The sequence below is a fragment of the Callithrix jacchus genome, chromosome 12 (assembly GCF_049354715.1).
Source record: "Callithrix jacchus isolate 240 chromosome 12, calJac240_pri, whole genome shotgun sequence".
Lineage (NCBI taxonomy): Eukaryota > Metazoa > Chordata > Mammalia > Primates > Cebidae > Callithrix > Callithrix jacchus.
Window position 1 is genome coordinate 42335263 of NC_133513.1, and position 22850 is coordinate 42358112.

The following is a 22850-nucleotide window of genomic DNA, read 5'->3' on the forward strand; positions in this document are numbered from 1 at the left end:
GTTGAACCTCTTCAGAAGAAAAAGGTATTTATTTCTTACTAATCACTTTCATAAATCTCCTTTTTGAAGATAAGCATTAAATGGTTTACACGTTTATTTCTTCCCCGAGTTTGCAAAGCAGCATTCAGAATGCAAGATTAGGTCAGGTGCAAGGCCATGTGCCTGTAATGCCAACACTTTGGGAGGCTGAGTCTCAGGGATCACTTGACGACAATAGTTCCAGACCAGCATGGCCAACATGACAAAACCTTGTCTATACTAAAAATGCAGAAATTAGCTGGGTATGATGGTGCAAGCCTATGAGCCCAGCTACCTGGGAGGCTGAGGCATGAGAATTGCTTGAACCCAGGATGTAGAGGTTGCAGTGAGTTGAGATTGTGCCAGTGTTCTCCAGCCTGGGCAACAGAGCGAGACTCAGTCTCAAAAAAACAGCAAGATTATATTGGAAAAAAAAAAGAAAACAATGTTTGTTATTCTGAAATTTTATGCTTTCTAGAATTCAGGATTTTTTTTTTTTTTTGTGTGGGGGGTTAGACAGATTCTTGCTTTGTTACCCAGGCTGGAGTGCAGTGGTGTGAGCATAGTTTCACATCACTGGGTTCAAGCAATCCTCCTACCTCAGTCTCACACATAGGTGGGACTACAGGAAGGCATCACCATGACCAGCTATTTAATTTTTTTGTAGAAACAGGGTCTCATTATCTCTCTCTGTTGCCCAGGCTGGTGTTGACCCCTGGACTCGAGTCATCCTCCCACTTCAACCTCCCGAAGTGCTGGGATTACAGGCATGAGCTACTATACCCAGCCCAGGATAAGATTTTTTTTAAACGTATTAGAACAGCAGATCTTTGGATATAGAATTTAAAGAGGTAGGAGCTACAGTCATGACAGAAATAGGAGGGCAGAAGCCATCCTCAGACAGTATTACAGGGAAATCAGGCTTACTGTTTTAAAATGCATTTAGAGACTGTGATGATCAGGTAAAATGTGGGAATTCTTTGGGGATCTACGTTTTAAGCAATAGATAGGACATAAGGTTTTATGAAGTGGTCTGCACTTACGCTTCTGGAAGTAGTAGGCTTTGCTCACTGCTTCTGTTAATTCTTGCAGCATTCACTTGCCCTTCTCCTGCCCCTGCTGAATTGCTGAGTTGGCTCTTCTGAAAAATACCGTGACTCGAATTCTTTTATTAGGTTTCATATTGTTTGATTGCTATAATAGTTGTAATTTTTTTCTTTCTCAGTTCTTTTGGTTTCCATACTGCATGCTCTTCTGATTCTACTTATTTAATTCCTCTTTCATCTTTTTTCCCTTCCCCTCCTACTCTTAAATAATAATGACCTTTCCCAAGGTTTTATCTTTGAAATTTTTTTTCTTTTCTTCTTCTTCTTTTTTTTTAGAGACAGAGTCTTACTCTGTTGCCAGGTGCCAGGCTGGAGTGCAGTGGCACAATCTTGGCTCACTGCAACCTCCACCTCCCGGGTTCAAGCAGTTCTCCTGCCTCAGCCTCCTGAGTAGCTGGGACTGCAGGCGCACGCTACCACATCCAGCTAATTTTTGTATTTTTAGTAGAGACGGGGTTTCACCATGTTGGCCAGGATGGTCTCGATCTCTTGACCTGGTGATCCGCCCACCTCGGCTTCCCAAAATGCTGGGATTACAGGCTTGAGCCACCACACCCAGCCGAAATTTTTTTTTTTCTTATGTGTTTTCTAGTCTCATGATTTCTGCAATTATCTCTAAAATGATCTCTCTCAACTTCCTGTCTCAGTTGTGGCATTTTCTCTAAGCTTCAAGCCTGTCTTTTCAGCTGTTTGCAGATGGCTCAGCTTAGTGCCTCAGACTTCCCATTATCTACCACATCATTCATCATGAGCTCAGCACTCACTATTTCTCCTGTTAATGGACCTCTTTGTCACCCAGGCTCAGAGTCTCAGTGCTGTATTGGATTCCTCCTCATTTGCTTTCTACCGTCAGTCACAAGTGAAGTTCTATCAGTTTTACCTCTAATAGATCACGAATGTTTGTATCCTCTCCTTCCAAATCCCCTTCACTATCCAAGTTTAGGTCCTTGTATTACATCTCACTGAAAATATTGCAGGGATCTCCCAACTTGTGCTGCTTCTCACTCCTACTTCACTTTCCATGTTGTTGCCAGCTTAAATTATCTTAAGAGATAATTTTGTGTAATCCCAGCACTTTTGGGAGATCGAGCCCATCCTGGTCAACATGGTGAAACCCCGTCTCTACTAAAAATACAAAAAATTAGCTGGGCGTGGTGGTGCGTGCCTGTAATCCCAGCTACTCAGGAGGCTGAGGCAGGAGAATCGCCTGAACTCAGGAGGCGGAGGTTGCAGTGAGCAGAGATCGCGCCATTGCACTCCAGCCTGGGTAACAAGAGCGAAACTCCGTCTCAAAAAAAAAAAAAAGTTAATTTTGCATGTATTGTTGGTGACACTTTGCCTGTCTGCCAGAATAAGGACAAATTTCTCTAATTTTAAAGATAATATAGCTTTGCCTTTGTCCATTTCTTTCACCCTTTATACATTTATTAAACACCTACTCTATGCCAGGTATTGTGTTAGGTGCTTGGAATACAAAACATTAAATAAAACAGGTTCCTTGCTATACTCTGAAAATAATCTGTCTAGAGATGGATGAACATGAAAACAGTTATTCAAGTGAAGTCTGAGAAGTGCTGTATCATAATTGAAAAGACATATTGGATTATTCCATACTGTGTACATATATTATAACATCACAGGTAATACCATTATTGCATAGTTATAATTTTTCAAAAGAATTTAAAAATACAAGTGACTGTCCAAAAAAAGTATATTGTCACAACCTAGAAAGACTGCACCAATGTTTTGAGAGAATTGTCAGCAGACTTCACAGAAGAAATGATATTTGAGCAGAGTCTTGATGGACAAATAGAAGATTGCCAAGTGGAAATTGGGAAGTGTCATACTGTAAAGTACATATTTGGTCTTTGATGCCATTTCCTGGCATACAACTCTTAAAATCCTGGAAACCTCTGAAATGATGTCTTTTTGTATGCTTAATGAGTTAACTGGTAGATGGCACCCCCCCTCCCCAGGTAGCTTTAGGATGGGGACTGGTCAGCAGAAAGACCAAGGCAGGATTAGAGTCAGAACTTTAGTTTCTCCCCATCCCCTAACATTTAGGGAGGGGAGAAGGGCAGAAGGTTTAGTTGATCACCGGTGATCACTGGTTTGATTAGTCATGCCTACTGTGCTGAACATGTGCAGGTTCTGGAGGGCATGGAGACTCTTTTCCTTGTACATCTCTTTATCTGTATCCTTTGTAACATCCTCTGTAATACACCTGTAAACATAAGTGTTTCCTTGAGTTCTGTCAACTGCTCTAGCAAATTAATAGAACCTGAGAAAGAGGTTGTAGGTACCTGGATTCATGGCTGGTTGGTCAGAAGCACAGATAGAATAACCTGGGCTTGTCATTGGCATTGGAAGTGGGGGCTGTCTTGAGGCTTGAGCCCCCAACCTGTGGGATCTGATGCTGTCTCCAGGTGGGTAGTGTCAGAATTGAATTGGAGGTTCCAGCTGGTGTCTGCTTGTTTGTTGGTGGGGAGAAACCTCCACACATTTGGTAAGAAAAGTCTTCCCTGTTGATTATTTTGGTCAAAAGGCAGAGGAAAAACAGTTTGAGTGTTTTCCATACTCACAGAAGGCAAGGGAATTAATCCCATGCCCAGAGCCCATTGTAGGGTGGAGGCAGAGCTTGAAAGTGTATAGCATGTACAGAAGAGAGAATAATTTTTGTATGGCTTGAATTTAGAATATGAGCGAGAATGTGAGGGACAAGGCTGGAAGGAACCTTATAGAACTTTGAATGCCATGGCAAGGAGTCTAGACTTTTATTTTGTGAAAAATGGGCAATCACTGAAGAATTTTAACATTTAAAGATATTTTGGATTATAATTTTTTTTCTTTAAGATATTTTGTGAGGTATTTTATTAGTACACAGGGAGGTATTATATATGTCAGGATACAGCAGGTCAGAAAAACATTTTCAACGTAAAACAACGTCTCCTTCCAGTTGCACTTCATTGTACCAGTTACTCTCTGCCTGAAACTTCCTCTTGCCTTGGCTTCATCCCTTCACTCTTCTGGTCTTCCTCCTACTCTTAATCACTCTTCTCTTTTCACCATAACATGCTCCCTATGTGATTTCATCTACTCCTAAGGCATTATAATTTTTTGTTAAACTTAATATGATGGTTGTATTAGTCTGTTTTCATACTGCTGATAAAGCTATACGAAAAACTGGGTAATTTGAAAAGGAAAGAGGTTTAATGGACTCACGCTTCCACGTGGCTAGATGGTTGTATTAGTTTGTTTTCATACTGCTGATAAAGATATACGAAAAACTGGGTAATTGTAAAGGAAAGAGGTTTAATGAACTCACAGTTTCACATGGCTAGTCTTAAGAGGTGGCAGGCTAAGACAGAATGAGAGCCAAGGGAAAGGGGAAGCCTCTTAGAAAATCATCAGATCTCATGAGACTTATTCACAACCAAAAGAAAAGTATGGGGGAAACTGCCCCTGTGATTCACTTATCTCCCTCTGGGTCCCTCCCACAACCTGTGGAAATTAGGGGATCTACAATTTGAGATGAGATTTGGGTGGGGACATAGCCAAACCATATCACTGGTGATATGAATGGTAGTTTGAAAGGAGGAAAAACCAAAACTAGAGAAACAAGTTAGGATATTCTTAACTGTTTCAAACAAGAAATAATGAGGCTGTCAGCTAAGATAGGGATCAACTTATCTGTTTAAGCATTGGTTCTTTAGAAAATGTTTAATTTTCTTCTTCTATTCCCCTGTGTTATTTACTCTTCAGCTAGTGATTTGAAATTGTCCTGCATTTTCTCTCCTCTCTTCTCTTGACATATTTTTGGCTCTTTCTCTCTCTCGTGGAGTGTCTTTGAACTTTAAAAAGCTCGTCTCAAATGCCAATTCATCCCTAGAGTTCTTTCTAATCTATATTGCTTTGACTCTAAGTATATGACTTTTCCTAGTCTGAAGCCCCAAGAACACTTATTTTTATTCTATAGGATATTGCTTTTTTGGTCCCTATTAAACCATGTGGCAGCAAGTCACAAAAGAGGAATCAGAAAATAACATTGTCCCTATCCTTGGTATATAGTCCAGTTAGCAAAGTATGTATATACGTAATATAACATTGCCATGCAGAAGTGAGGAATGCCATAGGAGTAAATTGTTGCTTCTAGTCAGGGTCCTGTAACTGAGAATCACAGGTAGAACATACGAGATTATGTGACCTGGGCTTTGAAAGATGAATAAAATTTAGATGGGTAAAGGATATTTTTGAAAAAGTAGATTAATAATAGATTTTTTTTTGAGACAGAGTTTTGTTCTTGTTGCCGAGGCCGGAGTGCAATGGCATGATCTTGGCTCACCACAACCTCCGTCTTCTGGGTTCAAGCAATTCTCCTGCCTCAGTGTCCCGAGTAGCTGGGATTACAGGCATGTGCCACCACACCCAGCTGATTTTGTATTTTTAGTAGAGATGGGGTTTCTCCATGTTGGTCAGGCTGGTCTTGAACTCCTGACCTCAGGTGATCCACCCACCTCAGCCTCCCAAAGTGCTGGTATTACAGGCGTGAGCCAGTATGCCCGGCCGAAAATGAATGTTTTTGTAGGAATGTGGTGAAGGTCTTAGGAAGGGTAGGAAGTATGATGTGAAGAAAGCTCTTCTAGGGAAATTACTCTAGCAGTGTTATATAAACTGTACATCATGAGAGGAATGAAGTGAGGAGGTAGGAATTTGAGTGAGGAGATTGTGATAGTAGTTAGGCATGAGTTTATCAGAATTTAATGAGGGTGGTGATTGTGGAAATAGAAAAGAAGGACTCAATGGTAAAGGTATTACAGCAGAAGGGATGCTGATGTGTGACTAGATATTGGAAAGAGATGATGATGATGACCAAATTTTGGGTCTGGATGGTAGGGATACTGTTGGCCTCATTAATAGCAAATGAAAGATGGATCCTACTTTTTAAATTTAGAGAAACATTAAATTTAACTGGACAGTGGGTCTCTTAATTTGTTTATATGCATCAAGTGTTTTGCCATTGTTTTTCCAGCCTTAGCATATTCAAAGGGAGACTTTATGAAAAAAGCAAAGTATTACCTCTTTTACAAAAGCAGTTTTTAAGGAAATGAATACTATTTATAGTTATCTCTTTTGCTATCATGTTAAATGCTATGTAAGATTTAGTAAAATTTAAGAATGTTTGTAGTATTTCTACAAGTATAATTCCAACACCATTACCAAACTATGGTATCTTGTTTTAGTAGAATTACTGCTTAAGGAATGTGGGGACCTGTGAAAAATTCATTAAGCAAAATTTGGTGGTTCCATATTAACAAGTAAGCATTATTATGGTACCATCCATTAGATAAATACTTTATAGTCAGGCAAAGTAAGTTACTTAATTATATAAGATTGGCTTTTAAAATGCATTTATTAAAATTCTTATCAACTCTTAACTGATGACTGATTTAGAACTTTGCAATATTTAGAAACAGTCTGATACTCTCTATTGAAAATAATCACTCGTTTTATAATTATACATGTGTAAAACTGGAAGACATTACATTATTGAGGAAGGAAGACATTTGTGTTTTATTTTTTTAAGTTAGGCTTTGTTTTGAACTATTACCTTTTTTTTTGATAAGGAGTTTCGCTCCTGTTGCCCAGGATGGTGCGCAATGGCTTATTCTCGACTTACTGCAACTTCCACCTCCCAGGTTCAAGTGAGTCTCCTGCCTTAGCCTCCCGAGTAGCCTCCCAGCTAATTATTGGTATTTTTAGTAGAGACTGGGTTTCACCATGTTGACAAGGCTGGTCTTGAACATCCGACCTCAAGTGATCCACCCATCTCAGCCTCCAAAGTGCTGGGATTACAGGCATGTGTCACTGCACCCAGCCTACAATTTTCTCTGTTTTTGAAGATCCCTTTGTCATTCTTACCTCGTAATAGTCACAACAGTGCTTCCTGATGTGTGGAGTGTGTATCATTGGTAGTATTCAGAATGATTTTAGGGGGCATATAGATTAATTTTTAAAATTTTTCGATGGATATGCGTATTACTGTGATCACTATACATTATATATATTGAAATGTGTGTCCTATTATGTACAGTTATGTGCCGATTAAAAATTAATTTTAGGCTGGGTATGGTGGCTCATGTCTGTAATCCCAGCACTTACTTTGGGAGGCCAAGGTGGGCAGATCACAAGGTCAGAAATTCAAGATCAGCCTGACCAACATGGTCAAACCCTGTCTCTACTAAAAATATAAAAATTAGCCAGGCATAGTGGTGTGCACCTGTAATCCCAGCTACTCAGGAGGCGGGGCAGTAGAATCTCGGGACGCAGTTTGTGGAGAGCTGAGATTGCGCCATTGCACTCCAGACAGAGCAAGACTCCGTCTCAAAAAAAAAAAAAAAAAAAATTAAGTTTAAGGCCAGGTGTGGTGGCTCATGCCTGTAATCCCAGCCCTTTGCGAGACTGAGACTGGTGGATCCCCTGAGGTCAGGAGTTTGAGAGCAGCCTGGCCAACATGATGAAACCCTATCTCTACTAAAAATATAAAAATCAGCTGGGCGTGGTGGCGGGCACCTATAATCCCAGTTACTCAGGAGACTGAGGCAGGAAAATTGCTAGAACCTGGGAGGCAGAGGTTGCAGTGAGCCAAGATCGCACCATTGCACTCAAGCATGGGCAACAGAGCGAGACTCTGTCTCAATAATAACAATAATAATTTAAAAATTTTAAATAGTTCTGTATTTTTATGTTGAAACCTTTTATTCATGACAAGTCATACTTTTCCATCAAAGGCAGTGGCGTGCTTTCCCCTTTGTTCCTCTCTATTTTGGACTGTGGTTCAGAAACGTGAGTTAATCATACCTTCTGTTAATGGCAGGAAAGTTACTTGTTTTCTGTAAGCCTCCTCAGTTGATTTATATTATCTCCTTTATTCTTGATCCTCCACTCCCATTTTTCTCTCCTCTTACCATAGGAAACTATTCTAATTTGTTTGCTATATTTCTTTGAATGAATGTATCCATAGAAAATATATAGTGTTGTTGGAGTTTGGGGGTGTGGGTGGGTGTATTTAATTGATATAAGTAAGTTTTGTTACAAATATTTTGCCTTTTTTGCATTTTCTCAACAGGGAAAAAGATGTCCGCATGTTTCTATATGAACACTTGTTCATTGCTTCTAACTTATATTTTGTATCCCATAAAGGACAGCACCACATTTACTACTTTAAAGAGGCAGCATACTCTGTTTAAGCTCAGAGGGCTTCAGTTTGAATCTTGACTTTACCACATAGTTTGCCCTTGAAAGAAGAGCCTGATAAAAAGACTTATCAGCTGGCAGGTTATTTGGGAGATTAACCAAAAAGCCAGAAGTAAGAGAATGGGAAAAGTGAGACAGAGAAGGGAGTGAAGTTACATAACGTGGGTGATCCATTTACCACTGTGGGCAACTGGGGTTCAGCCCTGCCACTGTCTTCTGAATGTACCTCACTGTTGACCCACCAGAGGACAGGGAACCTGGGATGTGCATGTACCAACTTGCACCTGTTGTTAATTGAATGTTGCTCAGTGACCTTTAACTGTAGCAGGTCTGTGTTAGCGCCTCCATGCTGCTGAACAGTCTCCCTTAGGTTTGCAAAGTCTCTGAGGAGCAAAACAGAGCACAGTGCCTCCACTCCCACTTGAGTCAGATGCTGTGCACTGCACATAGAACGATCAACCAGAGCCACAGTGCAGAGAAGGGTGAGCCGCAGAGCACCATGAGGATCTGCTGTGGTCAGCCCCTTTTACCACTCAGATTCCCTTATGCCCCATTAAATCTACTCTGTCACTGACCCTGCAGAGTGGTGGCTGGTTATAATCAATTAAAGAAATATCTAAAACAAGAGGGTTAAAATCCCCACCACTACAGCTGGTCCTGAGCTCTTATCTTCATGTTTGACATTCACATGAGATTCTCTAAGAGCCCTCAGTCGATGCTGGCAGTAGGATGTTCTCTGGACAGGGAAGGCAAGCTCGAATCTGGAGTGTTGGTTCTGCACCCTCCTTGTTAGTCGGCATTAGGCAGTGGCAGTAGTTAGGTCACCCTTCATAAGAAGGAGCCTGTGCTGTTGGGCTTCTGTAGAGCCTTCCTTTCTGTCACACCACAGGCTCGCTCCATTGACAGGCCTGGTACTCCAGCCTTACGGTGGCCAAGGGCAGAGGCTGGCTGATGGCACTGACAAGCCATCCTGTCTATCCTTGGGGTATAGTTGAATGCCTCTTCTGGGGTGGTGCCTTGTGGTGGGCATTTACATAAGATAAAGATCCCTCCCTTAATGCTGTCAGCGTGCTTCTTCTCCAGGTTTCTGGTCTCTGATTTCCTGTTTGGCCTCTTCTAATACAAAAATTAGCCAGGCACGCCTGTAATCTCAGCTTCTCGGGAGGCTGAAGCAAGAGAATGGCATCAACCCAAGAGGTGAGAGTTGCAGTGAGCCGAGATTGCCCCTCTGTACTTCAGCCTGGGCAACAGAGAAGACTCTGTCTCCAAAAAAAAAAAAAAAAACCCACTGGCTTCTGTAGAGAAATCTAGACCTCCTGGTCTCAGAAATGTCATCTAGGCCTTGCTCTCAGGCTTTTTGGTTATTCTGCAACTCCAGAAAAAGAGGCAGTTTAGTCCCGGTCTCTTGGTTCAGACTGCTTCCCATTAAGTTTTAAAGATACTATTATTTTTTCTTAAGTTTGGTGGATACACTTCTGATTTATTTATTCAATCCCTCTCCAGTTTGGGTACCTTAATTTTATTTATTTAGAGATGGAGTATTGCTCTGTCTCTGCTAATTTTTGTATTTTTAGTAGAGAGGGAGTTTCACCATGTTGGCCAGGTTGGTCTCGAACTCCTGAACTTGAGTGATCCACCTGCCTTGGCCTCCCAAAGAGCTGGATTACAGGCATGAGCCACTACTCTTGGCGCATTTTGGGTGCTTTTAGAACCAGGCAGTGGTTTGTGAATTTGCAGCTCCATATGATACAGTGGGGAGAGCATGTTGCAAGGTTTTCAGTAGCGTCTTTTACTGTTATGTTCTGTTATGACATTTCAATTCCTAACTTTATCTTCCAGCCTAATAATTTCTCTCTTGCACTACTGTCTTACAGTTTCAACTCTGAAAGGTAATTTCCAGTCTGGGTGTCACAGATACTCTAGTTTAACCTCTGGTCATATCTTACATATTCTTCCTTCCTTCCTTTTTCTTTCTCCCTTTCCTGCTTTGTCTTTTGTAGGGTAGGGGCTAGGGAACATGCCATTGCCTCTTTTGTTTTTCTTTTTCTTCATTGCCTCTTTTTAAAATGATTGTTTTTATTTTTAAAAGATTATATATTGGCCAAGCGCAGTGGCTCTTGCATGTAATGCCACCACTCTGGTAGGCCAAGGTAGGATTGGTTGAGGCCAGGAGTTGAAGACTCCATCTTTGTTTAAAAATACTCACACACGTGTGTATGTATGTGTGAATAAAGATGATATAAGCATCCTATGAATAAGTTCCTATATAAGATTTTAAACACTGTGCACCAAAGCCTTAGTCCCTCTTCCCCCGTCTTCCTCACTATCCTTCCTCTCTGTCCCACCGCTGTCTCAGGGACATCTGTTTCTTAGATTAGTGGTCTGTTTGTGTGTTCCATCCCTTGTTGAGTTAATTTTGGTATTAATATCTTTCTAGAAAATCATAACTTTTTTTTTTTTTTGAGACAGAGTCTCGCTCTGTCACCCAGGCTGGAGTGCAGTGGCGCGATCTCAGCTCACTGCAATCTCCACCTCCCAGGTTCAAGCGATTCTCCCGCCTCAGCCTCCTGAGTAGCTGGCACTGCAGGTGCCTGCCATCCTGCCTGCCTAAATTTTTGTATTTTTAGTAGAGACAGGGTTTTACCATGTTGGTCTGGCTGGTCTTGAACTCCTGACCTCAAATGATCTACCCACTTTGGCCTCCCAAAGTGCTGGGATTACAGGTGTGAGCCACTGTGCCTGGTCCACACATGGTCATTCTTGATTTTCAGATTTCTCCTTATAAAATTATGCCTAATGAGAATATCCATCTCATAAAGTTAGTGTGAAGATTAAAGGATTTAACATATAAAGTATGTAGGACAGTGCCAGGCCTATAGAGTTCTAAGTATTAACTATTATTTATTATTATTATTATTATTTTTATTTTTATTTTTAGACAGAGTCTCCCTCTGTCACCCAGGCTGGAGTGCAGTGGCGCGATCTCAGCTCACTGCAATCTCCACCTCCCAGGTTCAAGTGATTCTCCCGCCTCAGCCTCCTGAGTAGCTGGGATTACAGGTGCCTGCCACCATGCCCGGCTGATTTTTTTTGCATTTTTAGTGGAGACGGGGTTTCACCATGTTGGCCAGGATGGTCTCAAACTCCTGACCACAGGTGTGAGCCACTTTACCTGGCCTGTTTAATATTATTATATGTGAGTATTTATAATTATTTTTGGTAGGCCTCCTTATACTTTATATTATCTATTTGTTTCTTCTTTATTTTTGTGCTTAGACTTCTAGGAATATTAAACTTTCTAGATAAATTTCATGGGTCTTTTCAAAGAGCCAGCATTTGGTTTTATAAATTAACTCCACCTTTTTGTTATATATTTAATAATTTCTGCTTTTAACAAACTACCTTTTCTTCTCCTGCCTTTGGTACCCATTCTTGTCTTCCATCTTGGTTACACATATCTTCTTCTTCTCCTTCTCCTTCTTCTTCTTCCTCCTCCTCCTCCTTTTTCTTCCTTTTTTCTCCTTTCCCTGCTTCCCTCCCTCCCACCCTCCCTCCCCTTCCTCCTTTTCTTCCTCCTCCTCCTCCTCCTCTTAGCTCACCACAACCAGAGACCCACTCTTCCTTTTCCTCCCCCTCCTTTTCCTCCTCCTCCTCCTCTTAGCTCACCACAACCTCTGCCTCCTGAGTTCAAGCGATTCTTCTGCCTCAGCCTTCTGAGTAGCTGGGTTTACAGGCATGCGCCACCACGCCCAGCCAGTTTTTGTATTTTTAGTAGAGATAGGGTTTCTCCATGTTGGTTGGGCTGGTCTGGAGCTCCTGACGTGAGGTGATCTACCCACCTTGGCCTCCCAAAGTGCTGGGATTACAGGCCTGAGCCGTTGCACCTGACCGATACTCTTCTATTTTTAAACATTTTTCTGTGGTTTCTAAGGATTTAGGAACAGTAGGAACACATTTGTTTATTCTCCCAGCCTTAGTTAGAGCTGCTTATATGTTTTCAAAAGCTTCTTACGCCTCTGTCTCCTGATGGTCTATAATCTTTCCAGCAACCCAGGATTTAAATCTGGGAAAGACCTCCTGTGACAACTACATCTCTATTTTCTATCAGATCCAGAAGTTAATAAATTCTGTTTTCTTCCACTTCCCTATTCCAATTGCCTCTTGGTCGGGATGGTTACTTCTTGTGTGAACTACTGTAATTACCCTCTGGCTTATCTGCCTCACCCTGTCCCTTCCATCCCGTGTAATGCTTCAAGAGCGAATTTTCTAAACTGTGGTGCACTGATTTCTTTGCTCAGAAACCTCTAGTGATTTCTCCTTCTCTGCAGAATAAAGTTTAGGCTACTTTACACTAGCATTTGAGAATCTTATGAACTAATTCCTGTCTACTGTTGATCATTATTTATTTGTTCTTTAGGATAAATCATAATTGGTAAGATAAAGCAAATGTAAAACTATATAGTAAATGCTGTCGCTTTTCTTTATCTTTACCATGCTTTTCTGACTTGTCTTTTGCCTCTGCATTTTCCAGTCTGGAATGCTTCTCTCACATCCTGGTATGTTGAAATCTACCCATTATTCAAGTGTGAGCTTAGATGTCAGCACTTCGATGAAGGCTTATCTGATCTCGTTGCCTAGAATTAATCTTCTTTTCCCATGGCTTTGGGTTTGAACTGCAGCTTCTGTGTTCCGTTAGTAGCCATACCACTCTCCCTAGTCTACCAGTAACTTCTGTGCCTTAGATCCACATTTACACATACTTGTTAGGATTTCTCAGTGAATCAAATAGGTAGTAAGTGTAAGCTTCTAGAACTGCACTATCTAGTATGGTTGTCACTAGTCACATATATTTTGACTACTGACTAGCCACATGTGGTTATTGGCTACTTCACTGAATAGCATAGAGACATTTTCATGATTGGAGAAAGTTATTTTGAGCAGCATCTACAACAATGCCTGGCAAACAATAGACACCAGTGAATGTTATTCCTGTATAACACATCCTCATAGTAGACACTCAGGAAATATTAGTTTAACTTTCCTTTCCTCATCTGAATGTTACTGGAGTTGGCCTGTGCCATTTAAGAAGTAATAGTTTATGACAGCTAACACAGTACATGAAAAATAAATACATGTTGGGCGAGTAAGTAAACACTACGAAGCATCCAAAAAGCATCTTCCTCTCTTTTGGGGTCGGGGGAGTAGGGGAAAGGAAGTTTAAAAAAAATTCACTACTCACGCTGGGCGTGGTGGCTCATGCCTGTAATCCCAGAACTTTGGGAGGCCAAGGCAGATGGATGACTTGAGGTCAGGAGTTTGAGACCAGCTTGGCCAACATGGTGAAACCTCATGACTAAAAATACAAAACTTAGCTGGGAATGGTCATGGATGCCTGTAATCCTAGCTACTTGGGAGGCCGAGGCAGGAGAATGGCTTGAACCCAGGAGGTGGAAGTTGCAGTGAGCTGAGGTTGCACCACTGCACTCCTCCAGCCTGGTGCCTGGTGATGGAGTGAGACTCTGTCTCAAAAGAAAACAAAAAGAAATTTAAATATGAATAAGCTAATCTACATTAAGGGAAGAATGCAGTAAATTCAAGTGAAATAAAATAGATGATAAAGATAAAAGGTAACACTATTAGAGTTTTTACTGTATACCAAGCACTGTTTGATGTTCTTTACAAAGATTATCTCATTTAATCTTCACAAAGCCGAACGAGGTGGGTATTGTTATGTGCACTTTACCGATGAGGAAACTTAGGCACAGAGAGAAACTTACCCAAGCCTCTAGCTAATAAGTGATAGAATTGAGGTTTGAAGTGATTTTTTTTTTAAAGATACCATCGAAGAGGATTAACAAAGCTGAAAAGTTGTTTTTTATGAAAAAGCTAATAAACTATTTGAAAGATGGATCAAGAAAAAAATATAAATAATACTGAGTATATGAAAGGAAGATAGAGAAGAAAGTTTTTAAAATAAACTAATTTGAATCACTTTTTCCAATAAATTATACAATTAAATGGCAATTTTCTAGAAAGTTATAACAATAAAAATTGACTCAGTATATAGAAAACCTGGATATTTCTGTAACTATTAGAGAAATAGGATTTGTAATTAAAAGAGCCACCCGCTTTCATACACTTAGAAATGAGCCTTTGGCTTAGATGATCTTTTTTTGTTTTTTAAGAAAAAACAAGCCTCTTCAGAGGCTTCATTTATTACATGAAGAATTAGGGAAAACTTTGTCCCACCATTTTAGGCTATTTTTACATTAGGGAAAAATATTGCTCATTTTTTTTCATTCATATTTGGCTCAGAAATATTGCACATTATGAAAATTTTTAGGGGCAAACTTGAACTTATTTATAAAATAACAATGCCAGCCATGGAGACGGCACTGTAAACCAAAAGGCAAAATGACTAAAGAAACTATTTGAAAATGTAACAATTATCTCTTCAATATCCTTCCTGCTCCAAGATTTGCTGTGGTGAGTTTTCCAAATGTTAATGGCTTGGAAAAACTCATTGTCTTTCAGACATATCCCTTCTGAGTTGTGTGATTTGGTGGTTTCTTCATCCAAAACATACCATCCTCTCTAAAAGTCCCTGATCTCAGATTCAGCTTTTCAGTTTCTTTTTCCAAGTTGTTATCAGTGGTTTTATGGCTGTATCTGAGCCCCTAAAAGGTAAAGACGCATCCAAGCTATTCTGAGATTCCCTCCAGGCAGGGGAATGACTATCTGGGCCTGCAATTATGTCATCTTCATCAAGTTCTTTAACCAGAGAGGCTTCAGGTTTCAGACACACAGAAGCACAATTCTGGCCGTATAAAAAACAAAAAACCTCAAAGTTTCTTCTGTCTTCCACTCAATCAAAGTCTCCTTCAAATCTTTAAGTAAGTTTCTGTTGCAACTTTGGGACAGACCTACACTGAACTAGAGACTGACCTAGAATCTTGGTTTAATTTGGCAAATTTTCTCCTAAAATGCTCTGCACTTTTCTTACTTATGCCTACCAGAGTTATTTCTGACCTACTGTATTTATTTTCAGAATTTTCTGAAGCTTTTAATCTTTCAGGCAAAGTACTACTTGAAGAACTCTTGAGCATTTACTTTCTGTAAAGGAGTTGACATGTAGCCGCTTTCTCCTGGCTCTCTAGTTTGCAGTTGCCTAACTGCTCAGTGACATCTACTACTGTCTGTTCTTTGTTGTGTTTGGAGATAGCTTTGTGACCAACTTTCTTTTTCATTATGCTTTTTGGTGCAGCTGTGGTCTAATACTTGTTGAATTTGGTTTGTTTCCTGGTAGAATGGAGGAAATAAAGTCTTGCTCATTATCACTGTTACTGTCACTATGAGTGCTAGAAGAACTAGATTCATACTGCTTTTCAAAGTGGCTGGGATTGTGGATATCTGAAGTTTTAATGGCTCTACTGCATAACTGTACTTCTCCAGAATGGCCACTTTGTTCTTCCTTTTCAGTTGAAAATTGGGATGCTGCTCTGGAACTCATACTGGAGTTTTGAGAATTTGTGCTTCAAAAAACTTAGATGCTTGATAACAAAAATTGCTGTAAAAAGACTTTCAGTAATATCATAGACTTTATTGGTTTTGGTAGACATTTTTATTTAATTCCTAGCTTCTTGTGACATAAAGGATAACCACAGAGTTTGAGAATAGAACATTCATTCACTACATTGTTGTAGTGAGTAGGTGTAATGAACTTCCCCTTTTAGAAGCATCTTCTTGTTTCAAAGTATTTGTCTGTTCAGTACCTTCCGTGTTTCGAGAGCAGCAGGGAGCCCCAGTCTTGCAGCTCACAGAGCACTCAGCCCAGCATAGTCAGCTGTGGGGAAGAGTAGTGTGCAGAACCGGGACCAGCTCCAGTGTCTTCCCCCAAGGCCCCGTCCCCCTGCATCCAGGTGATCTTAAGGGTGAATTAGTTCAAACTATCCAGGTGATAGATATGACCAGATTTACACAGGCTGTTCAGAGAATAGCAAATTAAGGGAAGTTCCACAGTTTATTATGACTAATATAACCTTGATACCAAAATCAAGCATGGATAATATCAAATAAATTATAGGCCAGTCTTGCTTATGTATACAAATCCACTAGTATGTTTAAATATTTTATATGTCTGTATCTCACATCTACAATGCTGACTGTAATACAGTTCTGACAGAGTTAGCAGGAGACGCCACAGGTTTTAAAGGCACAGTTCCCAATGAGACCGCCCTTGTTGCAGTGCCAGTTAAAAGTATGGTGGTCCCTAGACCACCTGTGCTTCTGATTAACTGGCTGCAAATCTAGGGGTTCCCATGAATTCCCTCAAATTTGATAATTCATAAAGTGACTGAACTTGGGAAAGTGATATACTTAAGTTACACTTTTCTTATGAAGAATACAGATCAGGGACCAGCCAAATGAGATACAGGGGACTGGGAGGGTTCCTGATGTGGAGCTTCTGTGCTCTTTTCTGCTGGAATCAGGGTGTATCACCTTCTTGACCCATTAGTATGCTCACCAACCAGGAAGTCTACCTGAGCCACGGTGTATGGAGATTTTATATGTAAGTGTAATTGAATAATTAGCCATGTAATTGAATTCAAACCGTCAGTGTTCTCTCCTCCCTTCCTTAGAGGTTTAACTGGCTCAAACTCCATCCTTCTACACATGGTGGTCTTTCTGATGAGCAGCTCCCATTCTGAGTCATCTTGTTAGCATCAATCAGGAATGATCCATGAGGCTTATGAGTAACAAAGGCATTCCTACTACTGAGGAAATTCCATGAGTTAGAGGTTCTCTCCCAGGAACTAGCGTCAAAGACTGGATACATTATTTATTATACAATAATGACAAATTGAAATTATCTCAGGAATCCAAGAATAGTGTGTTAATTGTCATTGCTGCATAACAATTTATTCCAAAACTTAACGATGTGAAACCTTAACTTAGAATAATTCAGGAGTAGTTTACTGGATGTGGTTCTAATCTTCATGTCTCATGAGGTTGCAGTCAGGAGGTTAGCAGGGGGTGCAGTCATTTGAAGCCTAACTAGGGGAGAATACACTTCCAAGGTGGGACACTCACATGGCAGTTGGCAGGAAGCCTCAGTTCTTCACCCCACGGGCCTTCCCACAGACTCCTTGAGTGTCCTCACACTGTGACTGCTGGCTTTTTCCAGAACTAGTGGTCCCAAAAAAGCAAGGAGAAAGCTACAGTGCCTTTTAAGACCTAGTCATTACTTTTTCTTTTCTTCTTCTTTTTTTTTTCAATTAAATTGAGATGGAGTCTCACTCTGTTGACCAGGCTGGTCTCAAACTTCTGGTCTCAAGCAGTCCTCCTGTCTCTTCATCCCAAAGTGCTGGAATTATAGGCAGAAGCCTGTAGTTTTTCCTTTATCCTGTTTCGTAGAAGGAAGTCATTCAGTTTAGCCTGTACTCAAAGAATTTAGTTTTCACCTCTTAAAGAGAAGAGTATGAAAGAATTTGTGGATGGGCATTTTAAAAAACCACCACAGATGGTTTACTCTTCAAGGTAATTCTTAATATGAATTAGTATTAATTTATTCATTCATTTGCACATCAAAGGAGAAAAACTCTGATCCTATCACTAGAAGAGCAAAAGCAGCTGATGAAATTTAACTCCATAATAAAACCTCTCAGCAAACTAAGAAGGGAAGGAACTTCCTCAATGTGATAAAGAGTTTCATTAAATTTATAATTAATTTAGGAACAACAACATACCTAATATGAAGGCTTTCTGTACATAATATGATTCATCTTTCTATTTGTTAAACTTACTCTTTTGTTCTTCAGTATTTTTAAATTGTGCTTATGTTAGTGTTTTGCATTTGGAATTGCAAAATGATCAAATCAAAGATGAAGACTGGAGCAATTAGGCAAGGGAAAGAAATAAAGGGCATCTAAATTGGAAAGGAGGAAGTCGAATTGCCATGATCATATATATAGAAAACCCTAAAAGCTTCACCATAAAACTCTTAGAACTGATAAATGAATTTAGCAAGGTTGCAGGATACAAAATCAACATACAAAAATTAGTAGCGTTTCTATACAGCAATAATGAATTAGCAGAAAAAGAAATGAGGAAGGTAATCTGTTTACAAAAGCTACCAAAAAAGGGAATGCATTTGACTAAAGAGGTGAGGAAGACCTTAAAACACAGATGAAGGAAATTGGAGAGGGTGCCAAAAAATGGAAGAACATCCATATTCAAGGACTTAAAGAATTAATACTGTGAAAATGACCATACTATCAACAGCAAGTAATAGATTGAATAAAATTTCTATCAAAATACCAGTGACAATCTTCAGAAAAAAAATCCTAAAATTAATTTGGGACCATAAAGGACTGCAAATGCCAAAGCAGTTCTGAGCCAAAAGGACAAAGCTAGAGGCATCACATTACCAGACTTCAAGATATCCTGCAAAGCTACAGTAACCAAAACAGCATGGAACTGGCATAAAACCAGACAGTAGACCAGTGCAACAGAATAGAGAACCTAGAAATAAGTCCACATATTTATAGCCAGCTGGCAAAGGCACCAAGAATATACTTTGGGGAAAAGACAGTCTTCAATAAATGGCGCTGGGAAAACTGGATATACATATGCAGAGTGAAACTGCACCCTTGTCTTTCACCATATACAAAAATAAACTCAAAATGGATTAAAGACTTAAATGTAAGACAGAGGCACTAAAGACAAAGTGAATACTTAAATACTCTATTTTATTTTACTATTTTTTTTAAAAAATAGAGAGATGGCATCTCACTACATGTCTCAGGCTGGTCATGAAATCCTGGGCTCAAGTGATCCTCCTGCTTTGACCTTTAAAGTGCTGGGATTGCAGGTGTGAGCCACCACCTCCCAGATGGATACTGTATTTTCAGCCCCTGTTTGCCTGCAATATGAAGAGGTTGCTATATTTATTTCTAAGAAGAGGCTTGTAAGCAGTGGCTCACACCAGTAGTCCCAGTAAGAGGCCGAGGTGGTGGATCACCTAAGGTCAGGAGTTCAAGACCAGCCTGGCCAATATGGCAAAACCTCATCTCTACTGAAAATACAAAAATTAGCTGAGTGTGGTGTCACGCCACAGTAGTCCCAGCTACTTGGAAGTCTGAGGCAGGAGAATCGCTTGAAAATGGGGGCAGGGGTTGCGGTGAGCTGAGATTGTGCCATTGCACTCCAGCCTGGGTGACAGAGCGACACTCAGTCTCCAAAAAAAAAAAAAAAAAAAAAAAAAAGCTAAAAGGAAAGCAAGGACAAGCAAATGTTAAATCGATTTTGTGCCATAGAACTTCTTATAACACTCTAACCATTTTAACCTGAAAAGATGTTATGATGCAGAATAAAGAAAATGAAGAATGTTTCTTTCCCAAGGGGGCGAACTCTTCCTAGTCTCCCAAGTTCTTGAGCTTCATGTGCATACAGCAGGAATCTGTCATCTTGAGGGAGTTCTTTCTTAAACCTGTGTGTTTGTAATGTTTCACTTGCCTATATTGTTGTTTTTGGGTCATGGTTGTCAGGGAAGAATTATTAAAAATCTATTTTAACACCTTCTTCTCTTATTCAGGGCAATTGGAGACTTAAATTTTACATACACATACTACCTTTGAACCTTAAGTGTGTTGTCTACCTACTGAAAGATTGCAGTTGAGTTGAGTTTAGAACGTGCTTTGAAGTTACCTTTGTCAGACCACATTGTTTGTACCAAAGAAAGACTGCATTTTCCTTTTGTCTGTAATTATTTCCATAATTATTTAACTTGGTATAACATGTGGTACTAGAAAAGCATAACCCAAGCCATTGTTTGCCTTAAGCAATATTTTAGATTTGGGGATGTGGTGTTTACTTATACAAGCCTTTCTTAAGCCCTTTTAATTTATATCTCGAACTTGAGGATATCCTTGAAAACAGTGGAAACTTTTTCCTCATGAGATCTTGACACAAGTCAGAGATGGAAGTGAGCAAAAGGAAGTGGTATGGTTTTTATATCACTTCAGTTGTGTTGAGATAAGGAAATGGGATAGTTTATCCACTGTTCTGCTCTTTTGGGAACGTCTGGTTTGTATATAAAAGTAAAAGGAATTGGCATAATGTTTTAATTCCTTCAGCTCTATTCTGTCATTCCCTCAACAAATATTTATTTAGTATCAACTATGTGCCAAGCACTGTTCTAGGTGCTAAAAACATAAAGTGAGTGAAACGGACTAACCCTCCTGTCCTCATGGAGCATATATTCTGGAGCAGGTGGCAGGCAATAAATGAAATACAGAGTAAATTATATATTAAATTATATAGCATGGCATATGCTGAAGAGAAAGAAACAGCCGGAAAGGATAGGAGTGCTAGGCATGGGGATGGGACTACAGTTTTAAATAGGGTGGGCAGGAAGCCTGTAAATAAGAAAGGGATTTTGAATAAGTGCTTGCAAGGGACAAGACAGCAGTCCTGGGGAAGACCATTACAGGCAGAGGGACCTGCACATGCCAGGGTCCTGAAGCAGGACTGTAAGTGGCATGTGCAAAGAACACTACTGGCCGGAGCGGAGGGACGGGGAGCTGGTGGACCACTGGAGACTTTAGCTTTTAGTCTGAGGGAGTTGGAGCACTGCTGGAGGGATGTGAATGAGATGTGATATGGTTTAACATGCTTTCTTGTGGGATCACTCACTCCTGTGTTGCAAATCCATGGTGGGCACAGGTGGAAGCAGGAGGCTAGTTAGGAAGCCCTTTCAGCAATCCAGGCGAAGGGATTAGTGGCTTGGTCCAGAGCAAGCAATGGAGGTAGTAGGAAGTGTGTGGGTTCTGCATGTAGAACCAGTGGATTTGATGACAGTGAGAATGTGAGAAGGAAAAAGAGTTGTCAAGAACGACAACTCTCTTAGGCCTGGTTACTACATCTGTGTCGTGATATTCTAAAAATGAGAAGAAAAAAAGATTTTGGATCTTGGACTTTTAAGATTTTATACCAAGTAAAGATGCTGTTAAGGGAGGTGGGAAAGACTCAGGATCTAGCAAATTTGGGAGGGATGAGGCAAGGAAAGATCAGAAGTAACAAATTGTATAGCTGCTGATAACATTAAATCGACTTTTATACTATTTTAAGTTTTTTTTCCCCTCCTTTGAGGGAGTCTTGCTCTGTCACGCAGGCTGGAATGCAGTATCACAATCTCTGCTCACTGCAGCCTCTGCCTCCCAGGTTCAAACAGTTCTTCTGCCTCAGCCTCAAGTAGCTGGGATTACAGGCACCCACCAACATGCCCAGCTAATTTCTGTATTTTTAGTAGCCATGAGGTTTCACCATGTTGGCCAGGCTGTTCTCAAATTCCCCACTTCAAGTGATCAGCCTGCCTCAACCTCCCGAAAGTGTTGGGGTTACAGGTGAGATCAACTGGGTGGGCCAAGCTGTCTTAAAAATAGCACTTATACCAGCCTGAGTTTTCTTTTCAGATGTATCAAGTATCTTTTCTGATGTTTATTTGCCTTTATTCAGAATTGCTAATTTTATGTTAATCTAACCAAGAATACTCAAGTGTGCCTTTCTTTTTAATCCTCATATTAGCTATATTAACTGGAATGGAATATTTTTGGTTGTAACAGAAAAACTGACTCTCTCTGAACTAAAAAATGGAAATTTATTAGCTCTTAACTGAAGAGTCTCAAAGTAATTCAGGCTTCAGACAAGGTTACTTGAGCAGCTCATCAGTGTCTCCTGGGATCTGGCTTCTTTCAGTCTCCTGGCTCTGCCTTCTGGTTCCTCTTCTGGGCCCAACATAGCTGCCAGCAGCTTCTGGGACTGCTTTATTCATATTGAATCTCAGAGAGTGATGTTGTCACTGCAGGGCCAGTGAAAGTCCTGAGACTATTAGACCAGCTCACCCCTGAACATTTTGGCATGGAAATAGAATATGCTTAGCATAGGATAGACCCTGTACTCCTGAGATCGTAGGGATATCATTGTACCCTGAATTAAAAAAAGATTTAAATAATTAAATATATGGAAATAAACGACTTTTTAAAAAATATATATATATATTTCTTATTGCACTTTAGGTTCTGGGGTACATGTGCAGAACATGCAGGATTGTTGCAGAGGTACATACATGGCAATCTGGTTTGCTGCCTCCATCCCCGCGTCATCTGTATCTGGCATTTCTCCCCTCTCCAACTCCCTACCCCCTGCTGAACCTCCTCTAGTCCCCCGTGACAGATCCCAATGTATGATGCTCCCCTCCTTGTGTTCTCATTGTTCAACACCTGCCTATGAATGAGAACATGCGGTGTTTGATTTTCTGTTCTTGTGTCAGTTTGCTGAAAATGATGGTTTCTAGATTCATCCATGTCTCTACAAAGGACATGAACTCATAATTTTTTATGGCTGCATAATATTCCATGGTGTGTATGGGCTACGTTTTCCTTTTCCAGTCTGTCATCGATGGGCATTTGGGTT

The 22850-nt window shown here is 40.3% G+C and overlaps 1 protein-coding gene and 1 pseudogene across 14 annotated transcripts in view; one reads left to right on the plus strand and one right to left on the minus strand.

Moving 5' to 3' along the window:
* The window catches only part of LOC103796656 (putative RNA polymerase II subunit B1 CTD phosphatase RPAP2), a 97186-nt pseudogene extending 74977 nt beyond the window's left edge, over window positions 1–22209 (minus strand).
* BMPR1A (bone morphogenetic protein receptor type 1A) overlaps window positions 1–22850 on the plus strand; it is a 168011-nt gene that overhangs the window by 76403 nt on the left and 68758 nt on the right. The window lies entirely within an intron of this gene.